Below are 15,601 nucleotides of genomic sequence, written 5' to 3'. Positions count from 1 at the left end.
CGTCCTGTGACTCCTCAAATAGTGCTCTTCTGGGCCCGTTGTCTCTGGCTTTTGTCGGGGGCTGAGGGACCCCAGGAAAGGAGAGGCGTTACCTCACAGAGGCTGGAAACTGAGTCAGGGACCAGGGTCCCGGGAAGGAGGGGGGCAGGCCCCCACCACGCACACCAATCCCGGACCCCAGCTGACCGTCCCCTGCCCCCTCCCACCTGCCACCGAGTTGGCCCGGCCCCCCCATGCTGGGTTCAGTTGGGACCTGCTCATCCACTGAGCCAGAAGGTTCCGGAAGGTGCACACTGGCGCAGAAGGAGGAGAAGCAGCTCTGCCTTAAGCCCCCGGTGACCCCCCGAGCCCAGCACCTCCCAGCAAGGTGCTCCCGGCTCACTTCCACACTCAGACTCACGAGTGGCCTTTATTTCAGGGCCGGGGCCCTGCCTCACCCCGAGCAGCGAGGAGGAGGGAGGCCACCGGGGCTCACGCTGAGATGCAGAGAGCCGAGTGTCCTGTCGGCTCTTTCCGGAAGATTCCCCAGCCTGCCTTGGCTTCCGGCCGCCGCGCCTGGGCCGTGGCCCCGTTCCCCGCCCCCCTGCTCGCGAGCCAGCAGCGGCCTCCGGGCGGGACGGCCCAGAATCTGGGGCAGGCGAGGCGCTGGCTTCCAGGGGCCGGCGAGCGGGTGGGTGCGCGTCCCGGATTCCGCGGCCCGCGGTCCCCAGCGAGTGCCGGGCGACTGCAGGACGCGAGAGCGCCGGCCGGGGCAGGCAGTCGCCCAGCAGCGAACTCCAGGAGGGGCCGGGCACGACCCCGGGCACCACGGCCCCCGGCCTCCCGCGCACCCACCGGATGGGCGCCCGGCCCCAGCCTCTGTGCCCAGCCTTTCCGCCGAGGCCGCGCGTCCTTCAGAAACAGGCTCCCGGGCCCTGGGGACACACCCGGCCGCCAGACTCGCCAGGCAGGAGACGCCGCCGGGTGGGGGCTGGTGACGTGCTTGAGGCCAGGGGCAGAAGGCGCCAGACCCCAAGCACTGGGTTCCGGGACCGAGCCGCCCCCGGTCCCGCTGCTGCCCCTCCCGGCCCGGCACTAAGAGAGCAGACCAGGCTGTTTCCACATGCACACACGCACACACACTCACACACACTCACACACACGCACACACGCACACACAGACACACTCACACACGCACGCACACACACTCTCATACACACAAACGCACACACGCACGCTCACAGGTCCACTCATACAGACACACGCATGCACACACATGTACACGCATGCATATGCAGTCATACACACGTGCACACACAGACACATACATGCACACACGCATGCACACACTCACATATGCGCACACACGCACACACACAGGTCCACTCATACACACATATACATTCATACATGCACGTACACACTCATATACATACACCCACACACACATGCATGCACATGCACACACACTCATACACACACGCACACACACGCACACACACTCACACACATACACACACACAGAACTCAGGACCACATGCTGGCTCTGCATCGGGAAAATCCAGCTGTGTGTCTTCAGGCTGGATCTGGACCTCTCTGTTCTGTTTCTCCTTCCTAGAGAGAGACAGTCTCCCCCAGGGCCTGTGATTCTGCAAGAAGCTGTCGGTGATGGCGCGGGTGCCGCCCTGGCTTGCCCATTGCACTGCTCCGGGCTGGACCCTGGCGCGGGGAGCCCTGCGGCCCTGCTCCTCTACCCCCCATGTGGCTGGGCCCCGCGTGTGTCTCTGAGCACTGTGCTCCCCCACGTCCCTCGGGCCCCGACTGCTGCCGGGGTCCTGCTCGGGAAGTTCCTTCCCTGGTTCTGGGGCCTCTCAGGGGTCAAGGGCCATGATGAGCACTGTCCCCTGCACAGTGCTCCCAGCCTGGCCGCCCTAAGAGGGTCTCTCCGGGCACCTCCAGGATGAGCACAGAGCCAGGAGTAGCTCATGAGCACTTCGGGTATGAGCCAGCCCCACCACCCGGCAAAAGAACAAGATAAAACTCAGCCACAGCTAGAACAGCCCCCGGCCCCACCCTGCACCCACCCAGCCAAGACCGAGGCCGGGACTGCCCACCCGGGACTGCCCACCCGGGACTGCCCACCCAGGACTGCCCACCCAGGACTGCCCACCCAACACTGCCGACCCAACACTGCCCACCCGGGACTGCCCACCCGACACTGCCCACCCGGGACTGCCCACGCGGGACTGCCCACCCAGGACTGCCCACCCAACACTGCCGACCCAACACTGCCCACCCGGGACTGCCCTCCCGGGACTGCCCACCCGGGACTGCCCACCCGGGACTGCCCACCCGACACTGCCACCCGGGACTGCCCACCCGGGACTGCCCACCCGGGACTGCCCTCCCGGGACTGCCCACCCGGGACTGCCCTCCCGGGACTGCCCACCCGGGACTGCCCACCCGGGACTGCCGACCCAACACTGCGCACCCGACACTGCCCACCCGGGACTGCCCTCCCGGGACTGCCCACCCGGGACTGCGCACCCGACACTGCCCACCCGGGACTGCCCACCCGGGACTGCCCACCCGGGACTGCCCTCCCGGGACTGCGCACCCGGGACTGCCCACCCGGGACTGCCCACCCGACACTGCCCACCCGGGACTGCCCACCCGGGACTGCCCACCCGGGGCAGCGAGAGGCAGACGGTGGCACCTTCGGGGGCTGGGCCCCGGGAGTCCAAGGCTGCCCCCCCACTGCCCCCAGGCACTCCGGATTCCGCGGCTCGGCTCCCAGGAGCACTGGGCGCTGCTGAGAAGCCTGGAGATTCAGCGACCAAGGGCGACCCGCTCCCTGGGTGACGGACAGACTCCGAGAGCTCCCTCCCACGGGCCGCGCCAGACAGCACACCGCCTGCCGCGTGTCTGACAAGGGTCTCGGGGCACTTCGGATCCCGGGAAGATGGAGTCGGGGGCAAGCCCGGCCCAGAGGCAGCCGGGACCGAGACAGACAGGCAGCTCGGGCGCTGCAGGGGGACGCGCCGGGCTGGGCTGGAACGTCCTGTGACGGGAGATAGGAAATTCAAAACCCCCGAGGATCGGGGGAGCTAGTGTGAGGGGGAGACAGACTCCTAAGGCCGCGGCTGACTGCACGGCTCGGCCCTCGCACCTCACCCGTGGGCCCACCTCGCAGCCACGCACTGCCAGGAGCAGCCCCGCCACCCAGCCCCCTGCAAAGGAGAGAAATGAGCCATGTGCACATGAGGCTTCCTGGCTGCTCCCGTAAAACGAGACTCTAGCAAAACCCGAACCACTCCAAGTCCTCAAAGCGCCGGGCCGCTCTGCCGGCCTTGGGCGCTCTCCAGAGCAAATCCTCTGAAGTTTGGTGGCAGCAGCTCAGCGACTACAGGGCGCAACAATAAACACGTCAGCTCTGGGGGATTTTGGAACATGAGAGCCTCTGAAGCCTGCAAACAGGAGGAATTAAATCCATCGCTCTGCACGCAGGCGAGGAACGGACCAGAACAACGTGAGTCCCGACAGCCTGTGAGATTTTATTTTTGAAATGATATAATGGTGCTCTGGAATGTCTTGGAGCGTTTATAGAAAGCGTCTTTTAATGACGTTTTAGTTTTAATGAAAACATTTATATACTGAACCAGACTGGAACAGAGTGGAGAGCTCTGCGGGCTGGTGAATCTCGTGAAGAGGAGCGGGGCCACTCACATGTCGGAGCAATTGCAGCAGGAAAGACGTACCTGGTGGGGTGTTTTCTGCTGGGCTGGGGACTCGTGACAGTCTGGGCTGGATCCCAGAATCCCACACGGGCCTGAGTGAGCCCTTGAGCCTCTCCGGAGTAGTGTGGTGTGTGTTTGTCAAGCACACGTCCCTGAGCGCAGTCCCCGGCGCTCCCTCTGGTGACACACGGGCACAGCCCCTTGAGCATCTTCCCGGCCGCAGGGGTCCTCTCCGGCTGCCCAGGTGCCCTGCCCTGGACACAGAAGAATGATGCCAGTTCCAGGGGTGACCACCAGCAGACAGAAGGTCTAAAGTGCCTCTGATTTCCAGGCCACTAACCAAAGCAAGCACCCGCCCCGCGGGGCCCGTGGCCACAGGGACTGAGGGGCGCTGAGCCCACCTGCAGGGGCTTCTCCTGGGAGCTCAGGCTATCAGCCGTCCGTATCAGGACGGGACACCCCGAGTTCCTGGGGCCACAGCCCCACCCCAGGGCAGGCCCTGAGAGAGCGCCAGGTCCACACCAGCACGGGGGTGACCAGGCCCTCCCACACTTGCCGCTGAGTCCCAGACTTGACCCCCAGGAAGCCACAGGGGCGCCACTCTGGGCCTTGACGTTGGAGAGCAGAAATCACAGGCCTGGGCAGGGAGGGAGGCGTGCATGCGGATCCCGGGGGATCCTGGGTGCCCAGTGCCATGTGGATCCAGTGTAGACGCAAGACCACGTGGATCCTGGGGGATCCTGGGTGCCCAGTGCTGTGTGGGTCCAGTGTAGACGCCCAGGCCACATGGATCCCGGGGGATCCTGGGTGCCCAATGCTGTGTGGGTCCAGTGTAGACGTGAGGCCACGTGGCTCCTGGGGATCCTGGGTAGATCCAGTGTCGAGTGGCTCTAGAGTAGGTCCGAGGCCACGTGGAGCCCGGGTGGACCCGGGGTGCCCCATGCCGTGTGATCCAGGGTAAGTCCGAGGCCGGGTGGGCTCTGCATGGACCTGATGCCATGTCTGGGTCCCGCACAGATACGTGTCTTGTGGACCCTGCATAGGTGTGGCGCCACCGGATCCTGTAGAAAGACACGTCCACTGAGACCCTGGCTGCCGGCCCGGGCACCGCTGCCCGACCGTCTCACTCCCCAGTGCGGTGGGCAAGGCGCCCGCCAGTGCGTGTATGAGCAATCCCAGTTCCCTGCTCCCCGGCAGGAGGGGCTGCGGACCCGCGGCAGGGTGGGGAGCAGGGTCGCCGGTGGGGGCTCTGCAGTCTCCAGGGGCTTCTTCATCTCTGCCTCACCTCCCCCCACCCCCCGCGCCCCCACCAGGCGCTGCTTCCGCTCGCTCCAGCCCAGGGGCGAGATGAGCGTTGGAAATAACGTCCCGGTTTCACACCCGCGGGAGTGTCTGAACACAGTCGTCTGCTTCTGGAAGGCGCCGCCTCGTGCTTCTCCTGGCAGCTCACGCTTCGTCACCAGGTGTGGACGGCGAGGGGGGCAGCGCCCGGGGGAAGGGGAGGCTCGGGGTGGGCCCGGCCCCTCGCCAGGCTCCGCCCATCCTCCCTGTGCGCGCAAAGCACTGCCCTCCCCAGTCTTAGGAAAGGACGCGGCTCAGGTGTGCGCCGCTGTCCGGCAGCACGGGCAGTGCTGGGCCCTCGCCCCTCTGGCGGGGGCAGCCTAAGGGAGGAGCACAGCTTTGGAGGGGAGCACATGTTAAGGAGAGGAGCATAGCTTCAAGGAGGAGGAGCATATATTTTAGGGCGGAGCCTAGCTTCAGGGGGAGGAGCCTAGCTTCAGAAGGCGGAGCATATATTTAAGGGGAGGAGCCTAGCTTCAGGGGGCGGGGCATATATTTAAGGGGAGGAGCCTAGCTTCCAGGGCTGAGGGGTGGCTGTGGATTGTCACCCTCAGCTCCTCCTCGCTCTTTCCCTGAGAGACCCACGCACCTCCTCTGGACCTGGATGGGGGCAGCCAGGAGGGAAAGGGGGTCTGAGTCCATAAGCACCAGCTGACTCGGCCCATGAGAGCAGCCGGCAGGCGGCCGGGCACGGGGTGGGGGGCTCCTGCAGGCGGTCGGACACGGGGTGGGGGGATCCTGCAGGTGGCCGGGCACAGGGTGGGGGGCTCCTGCAGGCGGCCGGGCACAGGGTGGGGGGCTCCTGCAGGCGGCCTGGCTCCAGGCCGGGCAGCACTGGGTGCAGCAGGGGGAGGAGAGGCCTGGCTGCCTTTGTCCCTGGGGAGCACCGTGGTTTCCACCGGGAGCCGGCAGGGCCCAGCTCCCTCCGTCCTCCCCACCCCTCCGCCCCCGAGGGGGGCCCTCGCCACCTGGCGCAGCACCCGGGCACCTGTGTCCCTCCGCTGAAGGACAGCGGTGTTATTTTCTCGGCAAACACCGAGGTCTTATCTTCTCATATTGAGAATATTCCTGCCGCGGAAGCAAAGCCGCCTCAAATGTCAGCTGCCTGGCAGGGGCGGGGGCGGGCTCGGGCTGGGAGACCCCCACCCAGGGGGCTTCCGGGCTCAGTCACCCTGAAGGAAGGACGGCGTCCCCGTCCCAGGACACGTTCGGGAGAAGCCTGACCCGCACACAGTCGTGGCACCCTCCTGAGCCAGAGGCCGCGGGGGTGGGGGCACCCACAGCGGGCACCCCGCCCCAGGCAGTGAGGGTCCATCCCTGCTGCCCCAGGCCCCCATGGGACACGTCCGGCGGCAGCCTAGGGGCAAGCTCCAGCCCAGGTCTGAGACAGCCGCGCACAGGGGACAGAACCTGCCGGGAGGGAAGGACCGCGGCGAGGCGCCCCTGCCCAGAGCCCAGCCCTGTCCAGCAGGGCGCTGGCCGCGAGCAGAGGGAGCTGGGCGGCACAGCCAGACGGGTCAGCGCCTGCTCCTGCTCGGGGTGGACGGACCACCCCGGGGCCAGACCAGGACAGTCGCGGTGGGCGCGGGCAGGCTGAAGGTGAGAGGCTCGAGAACACGCCCTGGACGTCGAGGGCACGCGGGCCTGGCGCGGGCAGAGCAGCCGCGGGCCCTGGGGAGCTGCGGGCGCCTAGCAGGCGCTCAGGGCCCAGTGCGCCCAGGCCTGACGGCGGGAGACGCAGCAGTGACGGGGACACGGGGTCCTGCAACCCAGACGGGTCTGACTCGTAGTGGGACCAGAGCCAGGGCCACGCAGCCCACTGAGGCAGAGAAGTAGGGACAGAGGCCCAGAAATCAGCGCGTCAGACCCTGCAAACTTGGTCCCGCAGCCACGCCCAGAGAGGCGGAGCTCTGAGGTCACGTGGGCAGATGTTCCTGCCAGGATTGGTGTAAGTGGCGCCCCTGGTCCCACAGCCACGCCCAGAGGGGGGAAGGGCTCTAAGGTCACATGGGCGGATGTTCCTGCCAGGATTGGTGCTTCTCCATCCTGCAGCCACGCCCTGAGGGAGGAGCTCTGGGGCCACGTGCCAGGATTGGTCTGAGCATCATATGGGCCCTGGGGCCTGTGGTCAGTTTCACAGGCAGTGCCAGACCCAGCCAAGAAACTCGTCCACACCCCGCTTCTTCTTCCTGTACGTCCGTCTACACCTCGGCGCAGCACAGGTGCTCCTTAGAGTCAATTAGGTCACTGCTTCTTTAGTATGGAATCGCAGGGCATGAAAACTTATAAGTGACACATTGATAAGCGTCTCTGGTCCCAAATAGCCGACAGACTTACAAAGGCGACAGCGAAGGTGAAGATGAGCAAAGTGCCGCGAGGAGACGGGCCGGTGGATTAGCCTCCGGGACCGAGGCAGTCAGCAGGGGGGGAAACAGCCCCCCGGGAAACAGCCCGCCACCCCGGGACCCCGCCGCCCACCCCGGGACCGCGCCGCCCACCCCGGGACCCCGCCGCCCACCCCGGGACCGCGCCGCCCACCCCGGGACCGCGCCGCCCACCCCGGGACCGCGCCGCCCACCCCGGGACCGCGCCGCCCACCCCGGGACCGCGCCCCCCACCCCGGGACCCCGCCGCCCACCCCGGGACCCCGCCGCCCACCCGGGACCCCGCCGCCCACCCAGGGCCCTGCAGCCCCGCGGCGGAAAGGAAACCCTCTCCGTCCTGCGTGCCGGGCCTTCGCCCGCGCATGAATGAGCCGGAGCGGCTGCAGGATTCCAGCTCTGGCTTTTCTGGAAAAGCGAAGCCGTGAGGAGCGAGAGATCAGCAGCTGCCGGGAGTTGGGGGGGGCAGACGCCGGCGCGGCAGTGGGCGCGTGCCAGGTGCACACCTGCCTGCCGCCTTCCCCCCAGCGGGACACGCGCTCAGTCTCTGGTCCCGAGCGGGTTCTGGGACGGTGCAGCCCCCGCGCAGGTCCGTGCCCGCCCCTCTGCTGGGGGCTGCGGGGAGGGCAGCGTGGACGCGGCAGCTGCCTGGTCCCGGGCGCAGAGTTCAAACCGTGCTCATGTGCACACGCCCTCAGGGCCCCCCAGCCCGTGAGGGCACCCGAGCTCCCGGCCCCCCAGTGTCACTTCCCCTCCCAGTGTGAGAGGCAGGACCCCCTAAATGAGCAGCGGGGGGGGGGGGGCCCATCGCGGAGCGTCTGACCCCCTGCAGCTCCCCTCGGGGAACCAAGCAAGGCCGTGACCTGAACCCCTGCCCCAGGCCTGAGGACCACCCAGGCTGGGTCGTTCCTTCCGGCCCTCTGGTCGGAACCCCCTCGCCCCCCTTCCCTCCTGCCTCCAGGACGCGTCCTGCCCTCAGGCCCTTCCCCGGCACCCCCTGCGGGCAGGGCCGCTCTCGGCCTCTCGCCCCTGTGCCTGGCAGACAACACAGCTGCCCCCTGCGCCTCGCCAGCCCGGGGCTGGGTTTCATTGAGTCCTTCGCTTCCGGGATGCCCCAGGAGCAGGCGGCAGAGAGAGGGGCGGGGCGTGGAGGGGGCCCCTCTGGCCCCAGTGGCCATCTGCTCCCCACGCAGCCGGGAAAGGCGCCCGTGAGGGCGTGGAGGCTTTCTCGAGGCCCAGCCGTGTTCTCAGACCCTGGCCGGGCTCCATGGGCCTCCCCAGGACCGGCCCGGGGCTGCCGAGCCTCCTGGAGGCGGGGGAGGGGGGCAGGAGGGGGGCAGGGCCCCAGGGAACTTGGTGCAGTCCTGGACGTGCCTCTGGGGCCGAAGACTAGGACTTCCCTGCTGGCCACCCAGTGGCTCCGCCCTCCTCCTCCCCTCCAGCCCAGCTGGGAGACGGGGGTCACCTCCGGGGAATTCTCTGGGCGGTGGACAGGGCAGCTCCGTGCGTGCGTCTCCGCAGGGATGAGGGACGCCTGCGCCCTCCCCCGCCCTCCCGCAGTGTCCCCACGGCTAGGGAGACCCGCCACGCCCGCGGGGGTGGAGACCGCGGCTCCTGGCACAGGCCTGATTCCGGTTCCCTCAGACCCAGAGGTCCGCGTCCCCGGGCTCCGGCCGACTGTCCACCGCGATGACCGGAAACCCCGAAATATCTCTCGCGGATGCCCCGTCCCGCTCTCTGTTCTGCCGGGCGGAAGGAGTGTCGGCCCCAGAATGGGCATTTCAGACTGGACTCTGGAAGAGCCGATTCGGAAGGAGAGACGGGAGCTCCCAGGGCCTCTGCCGGCCCCAGGGCACAGCGGCCGCCCGGTGCAAGCCCGCCTTGCCGGACGCGTGTGCGAGCGCCTGTGTGTGGTCAGCAGCGTCGGGGGAGATGGGTGCGTGCAGAGTGCCCGGCGCAGTGGAGGCAGGAAAGGGTCAGGGAGGCTGAGGGGGGCCCTGGGGTCCCGACTGGGCTCCAGGCTCAGCACGAGGCCTCAAGGGCAGCACTGCCCAGAGAGCCTCCAGCCTCCGCATCACCCTCGCCCAGGCCCCAGCCTCCCCCCTCAGACTCTCACCCATCACCCGGACCATCAGACCCTCACCCAGGCCCCAGCCTCCCCCCTCAGACTCTCACCCATCACCCGGACCATCAGACCCTCGCCCAGGCCCCAGCCTCCCCCCTCAGACTCTCACCCATCACCCGGACCATCAGACCCTCGCCCGGGCCCCAGCCTCCCCCCTCAGACTCTCACCCATCACCCGGACCATCAGACCCTCGCCCGGGCCCCAGCCTCCCCCCTCAGACTCTCACCCATCACCCGGACCATCAGACCCTCGCCCGGGCCCCAGCCTCCCCCCTCAGACTCTCACCCATCACCCGGACCATCAGACCCTCGCCCGGGCCCCAGCCTCCCCCCTCAGACTCTCATCCATCACCCGGACCATCAGACCCTCGCCCGGGCCCCAGCCTCCCCCCTCAGACTCTCATCCATCACCCGGACCATCAGACCCTCGCCCGGGTCCCAGCCTCCCCCCTCAGACTCTCACCCATCACCCGGACCATCAGACTCTCGCCCGGGTCCCAGCCTCCCCCGTCAGACTCACCAGCATCTGCAGCCTCCACCACCAGACTGAGGCTTGCCCCAGGTCCCAGGAATGTACCCTGTAGAGACAGGCCGCCCGCCCAGCTGGTCCCGTCCCCGGGTGCCCTGTCCCGTGTGTCTCTGTAGCGGTAGAACTGCCCCCCATGCCCGCGGCTCTCCTCCCTGGCTGCTCCCATCCTGGCAGCTGCTCCAGCCCCATCGCCTGCCATGGAGCACTGTTCTAGGGGTCCATCCTCTCAGCCCCTCAGACTGGGGCCCTGACTCAGGCCCGTCCTGTTCTCGATCTTCTCGTCGGAGGGTCCCGTGTCTGCAGGACACGGATGAGCACGAGGATCCCTGCACCCGGCTGCCCCGCCCACTGCTGACTCGGGCACTGCCCCGGCACGCCAGCTGGATCCCGCCAGTCCCTGAGCACCAGCAGGGATGGCCCTGAGTGCGGAGCCAGGAGTCAGCCCTGAGCACCGCCGGTGTGGCCTCCCCAGGGTTTAGAGTCCGGAAACAGACCGGCCATGGAGAGGCCCCTGCTGTCCGGCCACTGGCCTGGCCCGGGCTGGCGGCCAGGCTCTCCCGAGGGGCCCGGAGAGCCGGATTGACCGCCAGGCGAGGGGAGGCGGTGACTGCGGCCGGGGCTCTCCCGGGCACAGAGGGGACACCGGCAGGCTGCCCCCCCGGAGAGGGGACACGCCTGAGGTTGGCTTCGTCTCCTCCCGTATCTGGGGACCAGCCCGAGTGCCGTGGGGGACCCCGGCATCACGCCCGCCTGGCGTGTCAGCCCTGGGCTGTTCCCCAACGCCTGAGATTTGACTTTCTCATGGACTTGGGCCCCGCGTCTGTGCTCACGAGGGCACGTTCCAGCGCGTGCCACCGGTGGTCGCACAGTGCCCACGAGTCAGCGTGGGCGTGAGCCGGACGCGGGGGCCCCACTGGGCTCCGGCCAAGGGAAGCTCAGAGGGGGGGCCTGACTCTGCGCAGCCCCTGCACTCACCATCGTGGGCTCCGCGGGCACAGGCGCCCGTGCCACCTCGCGTGCCAGTCCCATGCCACCTCGCGTGCCAGTCCCGTGCCACCTCGCATGCCGGCCCCGTGCCACCTCGTGTGCCGGCCCCGTGCCACCTCGCGTGCCGGCCGCCCTGCAGCTCCCGACAGGGGAGGGGTGCGAGCAGGCAGGGCCCTGGCCGGCGGCTCTGCTCCGACTGCGGGAAGACCAGCGTCCCCCGGGCTGCCCGGCACCCCCTTGCCCTGCGGTCACACAGGCGCTGCTCCCCCCAGGGCTCACCCCGAGCTCTGCCCGACCCACAGCGAGTCACAGCGGGGGGCAGCATCTGGCCGCCAAGGTTGCCCTCCTCGGGGGCGGGGAGGCGCCTGTGGAAATGGGGGGGCAGGGGCTCGGGCGAGCCTTAGAGATAGGGGTGGGGCGGGGGAGGGGTGGGCCTCATGTGTCCTGTGGGCCAGCACGGTCATGGTCAGGTCTGCCCTGGGGCCGAAGTCTGACGGACACAGAGAAGCATGGGCAGCTTCCCGGGGAGGGGCTTGGACTACTCCTGGGCGCTTGTGCTGGGGGGGGCTGTCAGGGGGAGTGTCCAGGGGGGGCTGCCCGTGGGGGGGGCTGTCCAGGGGGACGGCCGCCGGGCTGCCCAGGCCAGCTTCTGCCGCTCACAGTGCGGGCCCTACGAGGGGGCCGTCGGGGCTGCTGGGTGGGCATCACAGGCCGGGGGCCACAGTGCCAGGCGCGGGGTCCTGTGTCTCTCCTGGGACCAGCTCCTGGCCCTCTGAGCTGGGGCCCCTTGCAGTAGAAGCCGTGGCCCCTGGTTCTGCTCACGGTCTCCAGCGTGGGGACGTCGAGGCACGGTGGCGGAGGGACCCCCATCCCTGTCTGGAAGAGGAAGGGTTAACGGGCTGAGGGCTGCGGTGACGGGGCCGGAGGCACCCCAGGGGCCGCTCACGAGGGAACCTGGACATAAGAGAGCAGGCGCGAGTCACCCCAATTACCCCGGAATAATCAGTCTCGGCAACGTGGCGCGGGCTGTGCGCGGCTCAGCACTTTCCCCGTCAAAGCTGCTATTTATATCGAGCCGCACCCGCGCCCGGCCACCAGGCGCCTCCTCCCTGCCGGGGTCTCTCTGCCCTGACTGCCGGGGTGGGGGCCGGGGGAGGGGGCTCCTTTCTGGGGCTCCCTGGGGGGCAGGCGGGGAGAAACATCCCTGGCGTGACCCTGTGGCGGGCGGTCACTCGCGCGGCAGAGGGTGCAGCGTGACCCGGAGGGCGCCTCGCCGAGTGCGGCATTGCTCGGGCGCCCCGAGGAGGCCTGGAGCTCGGGGCGGGGAGCCCAGGGCAGCCCCCACCCGCACCCTGCGACCCCCCACCTGGATCCAGCACACGCCGCGCTGCAGGCCCGGCCCCCACCGCCCTGCACGGCCCTCCCGGATCCTTCCAGAAGCGGGAGCGTCCGGGTTCAGCTGCCCATCAGCCGTCCATCACAGCGGCCGCGCGTGGCTGAGCCGCTCTCGGAAGCGCCATCCGCCCTAATGAGCCTCCTCAGCCGCGCAGCTGCCGCGAAGGCCGTTACGGCTCCACAGCAGAGATAAAAGCACCCAGAAAATTCCTGAAACTCATCTCGGAACACACTTTCCCGGGAGGCGGCCTGGCGCCCCGCCACCGCGGCGAGGCTGAAGGTCACTCTCCCAAGGACAGCCCGGCCGCGCTCGGGGCCGCGGGGTCCAGCCAGGAACACAAGGAGGGGGTGTCCTGCGCCCACCCACCGCGACACCGCAGCTCAGGGGCTTCGTGCCCCCACACGGGGGATGGGCCACCGACCTTCCGGGGGCAGCAACAAAGACGCAGGAGAGTGTGAGGGAGGTGACCGCTGTGTGACAATGGTCATGATGAGACAGCGATGGTGACAAGGGCAACAACGAGGGTGATGGTGTGTGACGGTGACAGAGTAAGAGGATGACAGTGTGTAAGCGTCGCAGAGTAGGAGGGTGACAGAGGGTGACTGTGTGAGGGTGACTGTGTGTGAGGGTGACAGAGGGTGACAGTGTGTGAGGGTGACAGAGGGTGACAGTGTGTGAGGGTGATAGAGAGTAACAGTGTGTGAGGATGACAGAGGGTGACAGTGTGTGAAGGTGACAGAGGATGACTTGTGAGGGTGACGGTCTGTGAGGGTGACAGAGGGTGACAGTGTGTGAGGGTGACAGTGTGTGAGGGTGACCGAGGGTGAGTGTGTGAGGGTGACAGAGGGTGACTGTGTGAGGGTGACAGAGGGTGACATTGTGTGAGGGTGACAGAGGGTGACAGTGTGTGAAGGTGACCGAGGGTGACAGTGTGTGAGGGTGACAGTGTATGAGGGTGACAGAGGGTGACTGTGTGAGGGTGACAGAGGGTGACAGTGTGTGAGGGTGACAGTGTGTGAGGGTGACAGAGGGTGACTGTGTGAGGGTGACAGAGGGTGACAGTGTGTGAGGGTGACAGAGGGTGACTGTGTGAGGGTGACAGAAGGTGACAGTGTGTGAGGGTGACAGAGGGTGACTGTGTGAGGGTGACAGAGGGTGACAGTGTGTGAGGGTGACAGAGGGTGACAGTGTGTGAGGGTGACAGTGTGTGAGGGTGACAGAGGGTGACTGTGTGAGGGTGACAGAGGGTGACAGTGTGTGAGGGTGACAGTGTGTGAGGGTGACAGAGGGTGACAGTGTGTGAGGGTGACAGAGGGTGACAGTGTGTGAGGGTGACAGTGTGAGGGTGACAGTGTGTGAGGGTGACAGAGAGTGACTGTGTGAGGGTGACAGAGGGTGACAGAGGGTGACAGTGTGTAAGGGTGACAGAGGGTGACAGTGTGTGAGGGTGACAGTGTGTGAGGGTGACAGAGGGTGACAGTGTGAGGGTGACCGAGGGTGACAGTGTGTGAGGGCGTCACCTTTCCCAGGGCCCCTCAGCCTTCCTCCAGGTCTTCCTCTGAGGACCACAGTCAAGGACGCGGCGAGGCCGATGTGCCCTCGGCAGCTTGGGTCTCGGTGGCTCGGAGCCTCCTTGGTGGCCGAGGCACTGGCCGGTGACCCCAGGCCCGCCGTGGGCCGCGCTGTCCCCTGCACCCCTGACGCACCGCGAGCAGGTGGTCCAACACCGGCGTGACTGGAGGGTCTCACCCACGTGTCACCCTCAGCGTGTCATTGCCGTGTGCACGTGGGCGGGGCCTGAGTCAGGTAACCGCACACAGCGACAAGGAGCCGACACCCCACGGCCCTCTGCTGAGAGGCGGTGAGGCCGGCTCGCCACCGGGCGACACTGCCCTGCTTTGCTGCTGACGCGTCCCTCCTGCCACGGCGCTGTCCGTCCGCGCTGACCCCGGGTCCAGGCCCGCGGCCGGCACAGCCCACAGCGTGAGGGCCCCAAGGTCACCCTCCGCCCGGCTGGAGGCGGCAGAGCCCTTGCAGGGGTGAGGTTCGTCCCTCCTCACCTTCCTACCGCGTGGCACCGTTCCAGGCACCCGGCCGCGCCAGCAGGGTGCCAAGATGGCCGTTTGCCAAACCGGACCGAGCACCGGCCACTCCGCCCGGCCGCGTCCTTGGCGAGAAGGACCTTGGCTGCTCCGCACAGCCGGGGTCCCTCCCGCTGCCCCAGAGCCGGCCTCACCCCCCCCCCCCCGGGTCTGGGCCTCTGACCCCGCCGCAGGCCCGGGAGCCGGCCGGGGAGTTTTCTCCTCGCCGCGGGGGGAAGCTCCAACCCGAGGCAGCGGCCGTGCTGTCCGCTCTGACGGGAAGAGACAGGCGGCCCGCAAGGGCCCTCCCGAGGGAGGCCCGGGCTCCCCTCTGCCCCCCACCCGCCCCGCCACCAGCCGCCCTGAGCACTGCAGCCAGGGCAGGGCCCGGAGACCAGGGTCTCTCCAGATGGCCGAGAACACGGGCCAGGCCAGGAGGAGCGTGCTGGGGGCGGGGGCCCAGGCCAGGAGGAGTGTGCTGGGGGCGGGGGCACAGGCCAGGAGGAGCAGGCTGGGGCCGGGGGCCCAGGCCAGGAGGAGCGTGCTGGGGGCGGGGGCACAGGCCAGGAGGAGCGGGCTGGGGGCGGGGGGCCCAGGCCAGGAGGAGTGTGCTGGGGGCGGGGGGCACAGGCCAGGAGGAGCGGGCTGGGGGCGGGGGGCCCAGGCCAGGAGGAGCAGGCTGGGGCCGGGGGCCCAGGCCAGGAGGAGCAGGCTGGGGGCGGGGGCCCAGGCCAGGAGGAGCAGGCTGGGGGTGGGGGCACAGGCCAGGAGGAGCGGGCTGGGGGCCGGGGGCCCAGGCCAGGAGGAGTGGGCTGGGGGCGGGGGGCCCAGGCCAGGAGGAGTGGGCTGGGGGCAGGGGCACAGGCCAGGAGGAGTGGGCTGGGGGCCGGGGGCCCAGGCCAGGAGGAGCAGGCTGGGGCCGGGGGCCCAGGCCAGGAGGAGCGTGCTGGGGGCGGGGGCACAGGCCAGGAGGAGCGTGCTGGGGCGGGGGGCCCAGGCCAGGAGGAGCGTGCTGGGGGTGGGGGCACAGGCCAGGAGGAGCGT

Source organism: Sorex araneus, chromosome 5, assembly GCF_027595985.1.
Source record: "Sorex araneus isolate mSorAra2 chromosome 5, mSorAra2.pri, whole genome shotgun sequence".
Lineage (NCBI taxonomy): Eukaryota > Metazoa > Chordata > Mammalia > Eulipotyphla > Soricidae > Sorex > Sorex araneus.
This window is presented reverse-complemented; position numbering follows the sequence as displayed.